General features: G+C 32.5%; 1 long non-coding RNA gene across 2 annotated transcripts; it reads left to right on the top strand.

Annotated features, from left to right (window-relative positions):
* The first annotated feature begins 2232 nt into the window (after window positions 1-2232).
* Window positions 2233-7095, top strand: LOC149216730 (uncharacterized). Of its 2 annotated transcripts, XR_016250589.1 has the most exons (4): window positions 2233-2976; window positions 3331-3804; window positions 4247-4326; window positions 6814-7095. It is a non-coding gene; the product is annotated as an uncharacterized LOC149216730 (long non-coding RNA). The 2 variants fall into 2 exon arrangements; XR_016250590.1 differs by lacking the exon at window positions 4247-4326 and having other exon boundaries at window positions 2235-2976.
* The last annotated feature ends 2362 nt before the right edge of the window (window positions 7096-9457 follow it).

Here is a 9457-nt window from a genome sequence, read left to right as displayed (position 1 = left end):
AATTTTCTTTTGAAAGGGTTTTCTAGAAAATAATTGGTGTTCATTGTGGTTTGTGAGTGATTGTGATTACTTTTCTTTATTTTTCACATTTAATTTATTGCATACATAAACAACGAAATTGGTAATAAGGGATCTTGAATCTAAAGGAATTAACCCTTCATAGTATAGATTTATATTTAAGTAACATATATGTTTTGATGAACTATCTAGTGGAATATCCATGATAGTTTATAGATCAACCATGGTTAAGGACCTAATGTACATGAACAAGATAAACAACATTGATGATAAGAGACTCCTCGATTTTTTTTTCAACTCTATCCATTACCACCAACACCTCAAGCAAAGATGACATCAAGATGAAGTGTTGGTTAAATCATTAGGGAATATAGGAGGATGTCATCCTACACATACCGACAATATTAAAAATATAATTATATCTAAATTTAAAGAGGATTTGTGGTGCAATTAAGAGTTAGACATTAAAAGGAAGCCAAGATATTACAAGGAGGGAGTAACTTGGATTCTAGAAGATCAAAAATATCTTTTAGTTCTAACTAGTATAAAGAAGAAATCAACATTACTAAAACAAGAACCAACTCCCATGAACTACATAACTACAATGGGCATTGGGAAAATTCCAAAAGCCGTGGGATGTAAAAATTTGTATCTTTGTGAAGGTTGAAGATGAAAATCACTTTCTCAAATTAAAACTCATTTACCTTTCTAACCTCCCAAGTACGCCCATAGTGTGGGAGGATACAAGCAATATGAAAGCAAGTCCCATCACTGACCTCTAGAGGGAGTTGAGTAGTCCCACCCGTGTTCTACAAAACTATGATAATCTTGGAAAGCTTCTCTTACAACTTTTTAAGCATAAAAACAAGATTTCAATGAATTTAAATAAAATTTCCCTTCTAAAAACAAAATTTTAAAGAAATTTAAATAATCATTACCTTTTAAAAATGAGATAAACTAATTTTGATCTCAATGAACATGAATCATCACTATTATAATCACATTAACATAAACATAATTATTTGATATTAATAGAGATACCATTATCTCAATGATTAAAATCTATTCTTTATATTCAATGTATTTCTTCTTTATAAAATATGATAATAAGAAATGAGATTTAAATAATGAGTTTGATGTTTATATTGTAATTTTATCAATTTTTTTTATAAATTATATATGAAAAAATTATATCATATCTATATATCAATAATTATTTTTTTTATAAAAAATAAAAAATTAAATTATTATAACATTTTAATTAACTGATTATCTTTAATTCATTTTAAAATATTTCAAGTAATTGTAAAATAATTTTTTTTATTATGAAATCTAAATTATATTTTACAACATATTATTTTTAATAAATTAATGATTAATAATAAATTTTATATAATTTATTCTAAATTATTTAAAAAATATTGTAATATAAATAAAAATATTCCAAATGAGCATAGTAATTGAGATAAATATTCTAAAAACACATCTTTTTATAAATAAATAAACTTTTAACATTACTCATTTTAAACACTTATCATAAATAAAATAAATAAAAGTTTAACAAATGTTATATAACAAATATGGTACAAACAAAAAGCATTGTAATCTCCTATTCCTCTAACGCGTAGTCTAACCAGGTGGAGGAGTTCCTTGGAAAGTTATGGAAATTCTAGTTATATTTAGAGAAAATCTGGCAATGATTTTTATAAATCCAAGTTATAGTAATTTTAAGTGTTCTAGACATTTTTGATGGCGCTGAATCCATTTCCACCATAAAAAACACGATTCAAACGCTGCCTCTACAAGATTTTTTGAAATTTTTTTGACCCAAATTCCGATTCACTTTTGATCGTCAATTCCTTCACCTCGTTAAAAGAGGACTTTATCTAATACTATTTTGTTTTTAATGTTTAAATTTGAAAATCCTTTATCTAATACTATTTTGTTTTTAATGTTTAAATTTGAAATTTGTTTGTGTGAAGTTGTTTACTTATTTATATTTATAATCCTGATTCCAAATTCTAATTGAATTTACCATGCTTTTATGTTTGCTTTTTGTTTTTTTGGTTATTATTAACGATGCTCGCTTTTGTATTGCCTTGCTTTTTTCTTCTTAGCCGTAGCAATTTTTTTGGCTTTTTCGGGGTTACCGATGTTTGCTTTTTCGTCAGAATGTAATATTTAATGTTTGCATCTGGAGCCGTTGGATGCAGAGCATTTAATTTTCAATACATGAAAGAGTTCCATGCCGGGCAACTCGTGTCCAGTCTGCCTCCACAAGCGTGTTTGTATGATGCTGTTTTGGTTGGTTAATGCATTTTACACGATTTGCGTTAAACGCAGAAACGTAGAACGGAGCTGTCTAATCCAATCGTACCCTGTCAGTTGTATCAGGCGTTAAATATCATCTTGCATTTTGTACCGATTTGTGCCTGCAGCTTCACTTGGGATTTTTTGTGGCAGGACCATTACAGGGCTTCTCGATTTCACATGTTTCACCCTTCGAGGTGAGAAAGAGGGCAACGATGAATGAAAGGTAAGAAGCGCAGCGGCCCTGTCCTGTCTCTGATAAAAGAGGATTATGTGTTGAATTTGTACTAGACAGCGATGTTAACGGCGAATTTCTGATGAAATTTTCCAATGAAGCCTCCGGATGGCCTCCCCGCTTCCGGATTTAATGGTGTGGTGACCTCGCTTACTGGTGTGGTGGTTCGATTCTACCTCTCTTTGCTTCCTCCCATGGTGAAGAAGCTGGTTGGGGTTTTGAATTTTCCGCGGGAAATGTAAGAAAATGCAGGTGTAATGCAGTAGAAGACGGAGGTGCGGAAGAGGAATTCATGTCAGATATCCAGTGTGAAATCAGAGCGGAAGGACTGAGAAATATGGAAGGCATTAAGAAGCGATTTCCGAAGCAGAGGAGTTATTTTGACTAAATTCTTTACAATATAATTTGGTGGGGTAAGGGAATGCTTTTTTTTCTTCTTCTTGAATGCTGTTTGATCTAATGGAGGAAGCCAGTTGTGGTGTCATTTAATCTAATATTTGCATTTCTTTCTTTTCCATTTCTGATTCCTTGGTGTTAACATTTATGGTATGGTAAGGCGATAGATCATTTTTTTTTTTTTTTTCTATAATTGAAGGTTTATTCTGAAAATTTTAGATTTTTCACTTTAATTAATTATTTATATTAATATGAATTAAATTAATTAAACTGAATTAAATTTCCCGGACAATGGATATTATTTCATATGTCAATGTTTTTTTATTTAATTTCCTAGAGGTGTAATTTGAATATTTATTTTATTATTACAGGTACGGAAAAATAGCATATGGTGCTGGATTGAGATGGGTAGATGGGAGATCTTTTGGAACTTTTAAGAAAGAAAGTTCTAGGGTGGTTGGAAATGAGAGTAGAAAGAGTAGATGCGACGGGCATATATACGTCCGTGAACCTACATACAGCTCTGCTTATTCTTCTTCGGCTCCTCTCTCTCTGTTCTGTTTTTGTGTGTGTTCGTGTGTTCTGGAAGCGCTTCCAATGTGGTGTGTTGTCTCGTTATATGTGTGTTGTCATGTTATATGTGTTATATATGTGAAATTGTGTGGTGTTTGTGTGTTCATGTGCTCTAGAAGCGCTTTCAATGTGTTGTGTTGTCTCGTCGTTTCTCTTTTCTCTGTTTCATGTTATAGGTTGAAAGCTGTAGAGAATGGAGGGTGAATGGATTTGGAAACTGTGAAAAAAACGGAGCATCGGGAGTTGAATACGATGGATACGAAGTCGCTGAGGTATTTGTTTTTTTCTTCCCTCTTTAGTAGAGCTATTTTTTCTCTCCTTGGAAATTAAATATTATTATATCATTGTTTTTCTTTGGGTTTATTAAAGGAGTTGTATTGTGTGCGACTTTTTGGAGATTCCAAATCTCCAGTGACGGAATCTGGTGGAAAAATTGAGGTTAAATCTTGATTTGTATTATCTAAAATGGTTTTTTAACTGCATATTTGGATTCAGCACCCTGAAAAACCCCTGGGACGCTTTGATTGTGCAGAAATTAACTATCAAACTCATTTCAATAAATTATTGCCAGATTTTGACTATAAAAACCCACCAAAAAAACTTCCAAAAAATCCCTTTAAAAACCACTTTAGTAAACAACTCTTTTTTTTTTTAAATTAAATGTTATTATTGTATAGGGAGATATTGATTTTTTATTTTTTCCGTAAATTACAGGTAGCCAATCTAATCATCTCACTGTCTGGTAATCATTCTAATCTCCCCGTCAGGCTAATCATCCCCATCATAAATTACAGGTAGTTACTCTCACATCTCTGTTTCTTGAAGATAAAATAGTAACGGAAACTTGCTTCTCCCCTTATTTTCTTAGTTTGAAACGTTATCCTCTTATTTTCTTAGTTTCGAGCGTTAAGAGCAATAAATTATTGTTTAGTAAATTTTTTCATTGACATCTTATGGTTTTTTATGGCTAATTAAAAATCGCTCTTAATATCCCAGGAGAGTAATATTATTGTTTTTAATTAAATGTTATTATTGTAGCCAGAGATCTTGATCTTTTTATTTTGCTGTGTCATGTTATACGTCTTATGTGCGTTGTGTATGTGAAATGGTTAAAGTTAGAGGTTTTGTCGGTGAATAGGATTGGAATCTGTGAAAAAAGCGGAGCATCGGGATTTGACTCACGTTGGATATGAAGTCCCTCGTGTATATTTCTTTTTTTTTCTTCTTGAAATTTAAATAATATTTTATCGTTGCACCTCTTTGCGTTTAATAGCCTGAATTTTTTTTAATTAAATGTTATTATTGTAGCAAGAGATCTTGATTTTTTTTTTTATGTTTTCGTAAATTATAAGTAGCTGATCTAATCATCACACTCTCTGGCTAATCATCCCTTTCTGATTCTCTTCATCTTTTTTTTAAAGAAGGTTAGGGACCGTTGGAAGGTTTATTAGAAAGTGATGGTTACAAGGTTGAGTCAGTTTATTATCCATTTGAATTTTTATCAAAATTTGAATTATTATCAATTTGAGTAAGAAAAAGATGAAAAAGATTAGAAGGTTAGGTTAGCTTATCATCAATTTTCAATTTGAATCATTATCAATTTTCAATTTGTATCATTATCAAAATTTGAATCAATTTGAGTAAGAAAAAGATGAAAAGGATTAGAAAGTTGGATCAGTGTATCATCAATTTGGATAAGAAAAAGATGAAAAAGATTTGAGTAAGACTCTCTTCTCTTTTCATCTCTTTTGTTATAACGTTAATGTTAAAAGGTTAGGGAAGGTTAATGCTAGAAGGTTAGGGGACTGTTAGATTTGAGTAAAACTCTTTTCTCTCTTCATCTATTTTGTTAGAAGGTTAGGGGACTGTTAGAAGGTTGGGTCAGCTCATCGTCAATATAATTTGAGTAAGAAAGAGGCATTATATTGAGTAAGAAAAAGGCAAAAAAAAGGTTGAATTGCAAAAGGCAAAAAACCGGGAGTCTAGTACTCCCATAGGCTATTTTAGAATGCGAGGCCTTCAAAGACAACACGGAAAGTTATGCAGATATTCTGGTAGCTAGCTCTTGGGATAGACTATTTTTAGAATGCTAGGCCTTCAAAGACAACACTGAAAGTTATGCAGATATTCTGGTAGCTAGCTCTTGGGATATACTATTTTTAGAATGTGAGGCCTTCAAAGACAACAGGGAAAGTTATGCAGATATTCTGGTAGTTAGCTCTTGGGATAGACTATTTTTAGAATGTGAGGCTCTAGCTCTTGGGATAATCTATTTAAAGAAGGGTTGGTTGAGAAACTAGACCAGATGAGGAACAGTCTTGAGCCATAAACTATATTTAGTCTAATAAATATTAAAATATTTTTCTTTCTTTCTTTAATTGAATAGACATTAAAATATCATTCTATTACAGTTACCTAATTTCACATCTCGTTTCTTCAATAACAAATAGTAAGGGAAGCTTCTCTACTTATTAGTTTCGAGCGTTAAGGGAAGCTTCTCTACTTATTAAAAATCGCTCTTTATATCTCAGGAGAGTAATAGGTTATCAAGTTTTTAAATGTGAAATTGGTAAAAGTTATGGAGGTTGGAAATGGAATCGATTAACTATTGTGTTCTCTTTGCTCTGCTTTTCCGCCGCCAGAAGGTGTTTTTTCGTTTTCTTATTTTCTTGTAAATTGAATATTGTTAAATTTCATTGCACCTGTAGCCAGCTTTGGCTTTTATAATAACAAGCGAATTTAATATTTTTGTATTTTTGTAAATTAAAAATTGCTAGCATCAACATCTCCTGTTCTTGAAAATGCTCTTGAAATAAGAGCAGTGATTTTCTCAGTTTTGAGGGTTCAGAGCAACATTAAATTGTTTTCATTGACATTTATAGTGTTTTCATCTTCTAATTACATATATCTCATCATCTTTCCAGTTTTCAGTTTAGACATAGTGTGCTGTTGATTTCCAGTTTAGCCACATGACAGTCTTAGTTACTTTTCGTTTCTCTCCTTTGATAACAGCGAATTAAATACCGTGGTATCCTTTCTGCTCTACTTTGGATAGACATTTTTCTTTTAGTTTCTTAGATATTCTTATTATATTTATTTAAGTTGGTTTAAATTAGCAGTTACTTCTTCATTAAAAGGAAAGGAAAAAGCATACTCCTTGAATACATAGATTCGGATTACTAGCAGCTCTCATTGTCTCTCTCTCTTCAAGATAAAAGCTCTCATTGTCTTTCTCTTTCCCAGATAAAAGCCACTGATTCTGCCTTTTTTTCACGTTTTAGGGTGACGAGGAGCCGAAATATCCAGGAAATTAGCTCTTCGCAATATATTGACATGACACGGATAGATCAGAGGAGAAGAATATAATATGTAATGTGAGGTCGTTGGTTGAAACATCTCCACGTCCATAGCGTCGAAGCAAATCAGGCAGACAGATAGGTGCACATTCTGCCCTTAAATGATATGACTTTTCTTGATTAAACAAAATGGATAAACACAGACACACTGCTAGGCCAAAATGAATCAGTCCATCTCAGCTTTGTGAATGAATGGCTAATGGGTTTTACAAATTTCGTTACTCGAATGATATCACCCATCCGAGACATACACCATCTAACAAACATCATGTCTCCCATGGGTACAAGGATTACTATATATTTTTCTTCAATAAAAATTTAAAAGTTTCCAGTGGTTATAATTGTGAGCTTGGATGTCATATGTTTTGACTGTTATTGTTGTATTGATGCATGTACCTCTTTTTTCAAAAGAAAACTAAGGGGTTAGTTATTATTAAAAATTTGATTAGTTTTATTAGGGCTTGGTTCTAATCTTTTTAGTTGAAAACTAGCTAATCTCTAATTATTATGGATGTTATTTTGTGTTTAATTTTTAATTTCTCCTAGTGTATCTCTAATTATTATGGATGTTATTCTGGGTTTAATTTTTAATTTCTGGTAGTGTAGCATTTCATTTTCTTGCACAAAATTTATAGAGTTACCCATGTGCACACCATGTCCTTATTATTTTGTTTATTTTATGGCTATATGTACTATTTTGATTATTTAGCTTTTTGTTTATTTTATTGGTATATGCTTACTATTTTGATTGATTATTTTCTAATGGTATTTCTCCTCTCCCTTACCCATTTACTTTTACTTTTGTACATTTACTTTTATGCATTAGTATAAGCATGCTAAGCAGCTTCACATAAATCAATGTGAAGATATACATCTCCTCTCCCTTACACATTTACTTTTGTACATTTACTTTGCTGCATTAGTATAAACATGCTAAGCAGGTTCACATAAATGAATGTGAAGATATACATCTTCTCTCCCTTACACATTTACTTTCATGCAGGTTCACATAAGGAAGAATTCACCTCTCCACCTCTCTCCTTATTTCTTTAGTGGTTTCATCATGAACTTTTTTAGGGTCCTCTTGGTTAAGAGGCCCTCTTATTTGCGGTTGTTTGAGGACTATGTCTCCCCCAAGCTCCCTTGGATGCACTACATTTCCTTTGGTTTAACTATCTTTTAGCCAACTTTGTCGTTGCCTAAAGACACCTTGCAATGCAATTTTGCAATCACTTATCCTTATATGGCCATTCCCTAATAAATGTTCTTTATTTTCCCCTAACCTTCTCTCTTTATAATTTTCCCACTTCTAAAAGAGAACCCTTCGTTGCAACATGGCCATTCCCTAATAAATGTTCATTGGTTTCCCTTAACCTTCTATTTTCCTACTTCTAAAAGAGAACCCTTTGTTTCAACATGGTCATTCCCTAATAAATGTTCTTTAGTTTCCCCTAACATTCTCTTTTCCTACTTCTAAAAGAGAACCCTTTGTTGAAACATGGCCATTCCCTAATAAATGTTCTTTATTTTCCCTTAACCTTCTCTTAATAATTTTCCGACTTCTAAAGGAGAACCCTTTGTTGCAACATGTCTCCCCCTCTTTCCTTCTTCATCCTCCAAGTCCAGGCAATTGAGTGGCTTGGCAATCTCCTTTCTATTAGCCTTCATGCTCATAAAAGTTAAATGGGTGAGATTACATCGTTTGTCGTTATTAATTCCCTCGAACCGAGCAACTTGGAAATATCCTTTCTATTATAGTGGTGCATTCATGCCCATAAAAGTTATATGGGTGAGATTACATCCTCTTGTCATTATTAATTCCCCTCATGTTAAAGGGTAATCCCCTCTAGTTTGTATTTAATTCCCCCGAACCTTATACAACTCTACTTTGAGTAGCTCGGCAATCTCCTTTCTATTATAGTGGTGCCTTCATGCTCATAAAAGTTAAATGAGTGAGATTACATCATCTTGTGAGCAGCTTGGCAATCTCGTTTCTATTATAGTGGTGCCTTTATGCTCATAAAAGTTAAATGGGTGAGGTTACATCGTCTTGTCATTATTAATTTCCCCAAACCGAGCAACTTGGCAATATTCTTTCTATTATAGTGGTGCATTCATGCTCATAAAAATTATATGGGTGAGATTACATCCTCTTGTCATTATTAAATCCCCCACATGTCTCAAGGGTAAGCCCCTCTAGTTTGTATTTAATTCCCTCGAACCTTATGCAATTCTACTTTGTCATATCACCTCTATTTTGCAAGTAGCTTCATTTGCTATTTTATCCCCTTTACACATAGTGCATACATGATTCCTGTGTGTGAAGCCTTACTTTAGTCTTTTGTTTGATGCTTCCTTCAATATCTCTTAACCTCCATGTCTCAAGGGTAAGCCCCTCTAGAGTCATCCTTGTCTTTCCTTGTAGCCACTTCAAATTCTTTGGTATAAGTTTTCTAGCCCTTTTTTGTTTTTTTGGGTCACAAATGCTTTGACCACTTTCTTAAATATTTGCTTCAAAAATTTTGAGCTTAACACATGGTTGCACAAGATGACATATCTAGATTCTCTT

Source organism: Pinus tabuliformis, chromosome 1_1 (assembly GCF_031772625.1).
Source record: "Pinus tabuliformis cultivar Carrire ecotype Pingquan chromosome 1_1, CPIR1, whole genome shotgun sequence".
Taxonomy (NCBI): Eukaryota; Viridiplantae; Streptophyta; class Pinopsida; order Pinales; family Pinaceae; genus Pinus; species Pinus tabuliformis.
This window is presented reverse-complemented; position numbering and strand designations above follow the sequence as displayed.